Source organism: Neomonachus schauinslandi, chromosome 4, assembly GCF_002201575.2.
Source record: "Neomonachus schauinslandi chromosome 4, ASM220157v2, whole genome shotgun sequence".
Lineage (NCBI taxonomy): Eukaryota > Metazoa > Chordata > Mammalia > Carnivora > Phocidae > Neomonachus > Neomonachus schauinslandi.
In genome coordinates, this window is record NC_058406.1 from 45,528,722 (window position 1) to 45,535,990 (window position 7,269).

Below are 7,269 nucleotides of genomic sequence, written 5' to 3' on the forward strand. Positions count from 1 at the left end.
TCAATCACCTACAGTCCAGCTAATGTAGATCCCACACAGAATTGCAAGCTAGGTCACTTAGAAAAGAGGGAAATTCTTATTTTCAGGCCAAGCATGTAGATACTAGTAGAATTGTTGGGTAACTTCTGGGAAGATAAAGAAAAGGTGGAACAGCATAAAACTCCCATTGTTTAATTATCATAAGATCTAAGAGAAAATATAAAGTATATCTAAGAAGGCAAAGAATACAGGAAAAGAGAGCTAGTCATTGAATCCTGAACCTGGTACATAACACAAAAGGTAGGTGGGACAAGAAAGAATGGTTTCAGGGAGAAAGACAATTACAGGCATGCGTTAGGCACAAAGAAAATATAAAATCTTGTCCATTAAATTTTGTCCTTTTGTTAAAAAATATATTACGCATTTAATATTAATCATTTAGGCCAGTGGTCAGCAAAATTTTTCTTAAAGGGCCAAATAATATTTTATGCTTTGTGGCCAAGGGGCAAAATCAAATACAGTACATAGTTACTCATATAACCATGTAAAATTATAAAAACTATGACACAAACAAATGGAAAGACATTTCATGCTCGTGGATTGGAAGAAGAAATACTACTAAAATGTCCATACTACCAAACGTGATCAACAGATTTAATGTAATCCCTAAAAAAATACCAAGTATTTTTCACAGAACTGGAACAAATAATCCTAAAATTTGTATGGAACAACAAAGGACCCTGAGTAGCCAAAACAATCTTGAAAAAGAACAGGAGATATCACAATTTTAGATTTCAACTTATACTACAAAGCTACAGTAATCAAAACAGTATGGTACTGGCATAAACATGGACACATAGTCAGTGGAACAGGATAGAAAGCCCAGAAACAAACCCATAATTACGTGGTCAATTAATCTTTGTCAAAAGAAGCAAGAATATGCAATTGGAAAAAAAACAGTCTCTTCAACATATGGTGTTGAGAAAATTGGAGCTACATGCTAAAGAATGAAACTGGACCACTTTCTTACACCATACACAAAAATAAACTTAAAATGGATTAGAGACTTAAATATGAGACCTGAAACCATAAAAATCCTAGAAGAGGGCACAGGCAGGAATTTCTGACTTTGGTCATAACAACATTTTTCTAGATATGTCTCTAGAGACAAGGGAAATAAAAGCAAAGATAAACTATTGGGACTACATCAAAATAAAAAGCTTCTGCACAATGAAGGAAATAACTAAACTAAAAGACAACCTACTGAATGGGAGAAGATATTTGCAAATGACATATCAGATAAGGGGTTAGTATCCAAAGTAAATGAGTTATACAACTCAACACCCAAAAAATAAATAATCCAATTAAATATGGGCAGAAGACATGAACAGACATATCTCCAAAGAAGACATCCAGATGGGGGCGCCTGGGTGGCTCAGTTGGTTAAGTGACTGCCTTCGGCTCAGGTCATGATCCTGGAGTCCCGGGATCGAGTCCTGCATCGGGCTCCCTGTTCAGCAGGGAGTCTGCTTCTCCCTCTGACCCTCCCCCCTCTCATGCTCTCTCTATCTCATTCTCTCTCTCAAATAAATAAATAAAATCTTTAAAAAAAAAAAAAAAGAAGACATCCAGATGGCTAACAAACACATGAAAAGATGCTCAACATTACTGATCAGCAGGGAAATGCAAATCAAAACTACAATGAGATATCACCTCCCATCTGTTGGAATGGCTAAAATAAAAAAAAGCAAGAAACAATAGGTGTTAGCAAGGTTGTGGACAAAAAGGAACCCTTGGGCACTATTGGTAGGAATGCAGACTGGTGCAGCCACTGTAGAAAACAGTATGGAGATTCCTCAAAAAGTTAAAAATAGAATCACGAGATGATCCAGTAATCACAGTACTGGGTATTTACCCAAAGAATACAAAAACACTAATTCAAAGGGATATGTGCACCCCTATGTTTACTGCAGTATTATTTACAATAGCCAAATTACAGAATCAAACCAAGTGTTCACGAATAGAAGAATGGATAAAGAACATGTGGTATATATGTGCAAACTGCTATGATGGAAGTCAAAGGGAAAAAAAAGATCACAGGAAAAGGGGCAAAGACATCAGAAGAAAAAAAAAATAGATTCATAAAAATAATGATTCTGGTTCATCAAGACATTTCCAAGAAAAGTTATCCAGGAAGGTGGCCCTAAAATCACATCGAATAACTTTGAGAAATGTGCCATAAAACCTGGGGGAAAAAAGTGTAAAACAGTTCAAAAATAAGCTGCAAGGGGATAAAATACCAAAGAACAAAATACAAAGAACAAATAAATTCAACAGGAAGAGAAAATTCCAGGTGGGCCGTAAAACTGATGAATCAACAGCCAAGAAACCTAAATGGGATGACTTCAAAAAGAAGAAGAAAAACCAAAGCAAAGCAGGCAACTCAGTGATAAAACCAACTATGACACTGTTGTTCCGGCAAAGCAGATTTGGGAAATCTTAAGAAAAGACTGTGACAAAGAAAAGAGAGTGAAGTTGATGAGTGATTTGCAGAAGGGAAAATTAAAGCTATCGCATTTGCACATGATTCAACTTGTATGATCCAGTATTACATTCAGTATGGTAATGAAGAACAGCGAAAACAGGCTTTTGAAGAACTGCGAGATGATTTGGTCCAATTAAGTAAAGCTAAATATTTCGGAGATACTAAGAAATTTCTCAAGTATGGGAGTAAGCCACAGATTGCAGAGATAATGAGAAGTTTTAAAGGCCACATGAGGAAGATGCTCTGGCGTGCAGAAGCATCTGACATTGTAGAGTATACGTACAATGACAAAGCCATCTTGGAGCAGAGGAACATGCTGAGGGAGGAGCTCAATGAGAACTCATTTTACAAGTCAGCCTATCGCCCAACTCTGGACAAAGTTTTAGAGGTACAGCCAGAAAAACAAGAGCTTAGTATGGATGAAATGAAGCAGATTCTAGCTCCAATGGCCCAAAAGGAAGCTGTGATTAAGCATTCATTGGTGCATAGAGTATTCTTGGACCTTTAAACCTATGCACCCCCAAAGCTAAGATCAGAAAGACAAATGCCATATGATTTTACTTATATGTGGAATTTAAGAAACAAAATAGATGAACATAGGGAAGGGAAGGAAAAATAAAGACGAAATCAGAGAGGGAGACAAACCATAAGAAACTTAACTGTAAGTTAAGTTTCCTTAACTATAGGAAACTATAGGGTTGCTGGAGAGGAGGTGGGTGGAGGGGATGGGGTAACTGGATGATGGGCATTAAGGTGGGCACTTGATGTAATGAACACTGGGTGTTATATGCAACTGATGAATCACTAAATTTTACCTCTGAAACTAATTAAATTGATCTTAAATTAAAAAAAAAAAAAGATTGAAGCCATCTGTGAAGCAGTGATATACCTGGCACATACAAGATGGCGCTAGAGTGGCCATGCACTGTCTGTGGCATAGTACACCTAAGGACAGGAAAATGACTGTGAAAAAAATCAAGACCTATGTTGAAAAGGTGGCTAATGGCCAGTACTCCCATTTGGTCTTCCTGGCGGCATTTGATTGTATTGATGATACTAAGATTGTGAAACAGATAATCATATCAGAAATTATTAATTCCTTGCCTAACACAGTAAATGACAAATATGGAAGGAAGGTCCTATTGCATTTACTAAGCCCTAGAGATCCTGCACATACAGTACAAGAAATTATTGACGTTCTGCTGAAAGGAGGTGGAAACACACGCAGTAAGAAGGATAGAGCGTTCCACCAACCAGAGCTCTTAGAGTCCATCTCTCCAGTTTTGTTAAGCTGCCTGCAAGGACATGCCCAAGAAGTGGTGCTAGATAAGTCTGCATGTGTGTTGGTGTCCAACATTCTGGGAGCTGCTTTGGAGACATTCAGCCTGCCATGAATGCTGTTGCCAGCTTGGCAGTGGGAGAGCTACATCCAGGCGGCAAGGACGGAGAGCTTCACGTTGCAGAACAACCTGCAGGACATCTAGTTCTGAAGTGGTTAATAGACAAGAAAAAAAGATGAAGGAAAGTGGAAGAGAAGGTTGTTTTGCCAAAACACTTATAGAATATGCTGGTATGAAGAACCTGAAGTCCTGGGCTAGTGTAAAACCAAGGTGCCATTATTTTTTCTAGCCTTCTCCAGAGTTCTGGTCAAGAAGTTGCAAACAAAGTCAAGAATGAACTGAAAGGCCTGATTCCCACATTGGAGAAAAACAAAAACAACAGCATAGGAATAGAAATACTACTTGAAAAACTGGCTGCATAGTGAAAAGAGTTAAGAACAAGATGGATCATTTTTCCTGTTCTCTTTTCCCAGTGTGGAAAAGAAGGGTTAGCATCCACCTTTCCGGGAATCTGGAAGCTCTGTATAGATGTTTATTCTTTGTTTAAGAGTCTATGTATAATACAGTTCTCAAAAAAAAAAGTGTGGTACATATTTACATATATAATGGAATATTATTCAGCCACAAAAAGTATCAAATCTTGCCATTTGCAACAACATGAATGAAGCTAGAGAGTATAATGCTAAGCAAAATAAGTCAGTCAGAGAAAGACAAATACTGTATGATTTCACTCATACGTGGAATTTAAGAAACAAAACAAACATACAAAGGAAAAAGGAGAGAGAGAAAAGACAAACCAAGAAACAGACTGTTAACTATAAGAACAAACTGATGGTTTCCAGTGGGAAGGTGGGTGGGGGTATATGTGAAATAGATGATGGGGATTAAAGAGCACACTTATCACGGTGAGCACTGAGCAATGTATAGAATTGTTGAATCACTATATTATCTATCTGAAACTAATACAACACTATATGTTAACTATACTGGAATTAAAATAAAAAAAAAACTTAATTTAAAAAATGTAAAAACCATTCTAAGCCTGAGCGCATACCAGATTTGGTCTTCAGGCTGTTTGTCCACTCCTGATTTAGACGAATGAAGCAACAGAATAATAAGGAGTCAGATTGAGTAAGAAACCTGAAGTCAAAATAATTAAAAATGAATATGTGGTAAATCAACTTTTGATGGGTTCCCATTTATTGGAAGCCCAAATTCCTTCATGTGACCTTTCACAAGGTGACCCCAGGCTGCCTTGTTGATCTCATGTATGGATCCATCAGATTGCTTATTATTTTCTAATCACATACACCATTAGACCTATGTATCTTTGCTCATCCTTCTTCCTTTGCCCTCCCCTGCATTACTTGCCTAGATAATTCACTTATAGATTAGATCCAGTTGACATATTCCCTCCTCTATATAGCCTTTTCTAGATGCTACCACACCTCATGCTCTAAGTCAATATCACTCTTCCTGTGCTTTGATACTACTTCATTCATGCCTCTATCATATGCCTTTCTTGTGTACTAGATATGATGATTTAAACATCTATCTTTCCAGAGTATAAGGAGGGACTAGGTTTTTCTTCAGCACTGTGGACAGTGTGCACCCCACAGCTATACTTGTTGAAAATAATATTATTTATTGAGAGACTTTTTTGTATGAGGACTGTGTTAAGCTCTTGCATTCATTATCTTATTTAATTCCCATAACTCCCATCTCACATAAGCTTTAACTTCCTCATCTTACAGATAAAAAGCCCAGAAAAATTAAATGAATTGCTCATGGCTTCATAACCAGGAAAGTGACAAAGCTTGGACTCAAACCCAGTTCTGATGGACCCCAACATCCATACTCTTGAACTGTTACGTTGTCTCATCAATTGTTGAATAAGCAAATGAAATCTGTAACTTGAATTAGGCTAATATTCCCTGCTGAAGCATCTCTAGGATGTTTTAATTTTTAAAAAAATGCAAATGGTTTGTAGTTAATATCATAAGTATTCAGAGGTAGAAAGAACCTAAGAGATCAAGAGGTCTGGCTCGTTTTTCAGATAGTAAACAGTAGCTATGAAGAAGCACTTATTTTTAACCTAAGATCACACAACTTAAACCCTAACCTCCTATTTAGTTTAGGACTTTCTGCATCATGTTTTGACATTTCCAGCACTTTCACAAGGCTGTCCCCTACAGTCAGCCTTATCCCACACCAATGAATTGGCAGACTCAATGTTAACCTTCAGAATAAATTGTGAAAATGAGGTCTTTACAATGAGTTAAAATTGAGTTTGGCTCTTCCAATTGCATAGACATTCATAAAATAAACAATATTGCCTTTGGTTTCATTTTGAAATAATACCTTAGAGTAGGTTATTTATTTATTTGCCAGAGAGAGAGCGAGAGCGAGAGCAAGAGAGAGTGCAAGAATACAAGCAGGGGGAATGGCAGGCAGAGGGAGAAACAGTCTCCCTGCTGAGCAAGGAGCCCGACGCAAGACTCGATCCCAGGACTCCAGGATCATGACTTGAGCCGAAGGCAGACGCTTAACTGACTGAGCCACACAGGGGTCCTAATATCTTAGAGTAGGTTTAATGATTTTCTTCAGGACCCCTTTTATCCTCTGCCACTGGGCTTACTCTTATCACAATGCATTGTCTTTGGCTATTTATTAATCTGTCTCTTGTGCCTGATGCTGAGCTCTCCAAGAACACGGACCACATTTGTATCCCTATTGCCTGGCACAGTTTTTGTCACAGAACTGGTGAATATCTGTGAAGATTTATTGACTTGCTGAATTGAGGTTGGACCAAAGAGATGTGGCGAAGGGAGATCAGCAGGGTGGCTCAGCTTCTGGTGTGTGTGTATCTGGAACTCATTTAAGTCATCATTGCATACTTCCCTGTTCCAAAAGATTTCCCTTGAAAAGTTGTTAGAAAATGGCTGTGAGTGAGACTTTGACAGTTTTTTTTCTAAGCCTGAAAATATTAGGAAAATCCAGGTGGTCAAATTCAGTGTAATCAGTGTTTTTCAGGGAACATTGTGGATGGATGAATGCAAGCTGATTATACAGTAAATATTTAATTTTAGATTCTGATTATTTCATATTGACATTTCAGAGCAGTAAATATTTTTATGCTGGATTCAGCCTACACCATGAAAATAACTCCCTCAATGGCAGAGTCTACACATGTAATTGTATAATTTAATACTTTCATTTAAAACATTTCTACTTTAAAATATCTTTTAGATTTGAAAAAAGTAATTTCTTATCTAAGAAGGCTCAACCTTAGACTCTCTGGGCCAGAGACTAATTAGTATTTCACTAGGAAAATGGAAGGCTCGCTTTTCTGAAAATGACTATTTTGATTTGAGTATTTTCCATTCTCCAGTGCCAGTCAAACCC

At 37.4% G+C, this 7,269-nt stretch overlaps 1 pseudogene; it reads left to right on the forward strand.

Moving 5' to 3' along the window:
* Positions 1 to 2,048: 2,048 nt before the first annotated feature.
* On the forward strand, positions 2,049 to 4,286 carry LOC110575470 (annotated as a pseudogene).
* Positions 4,287 to 7,269: the final 2,983 nt, after the last annotated feature.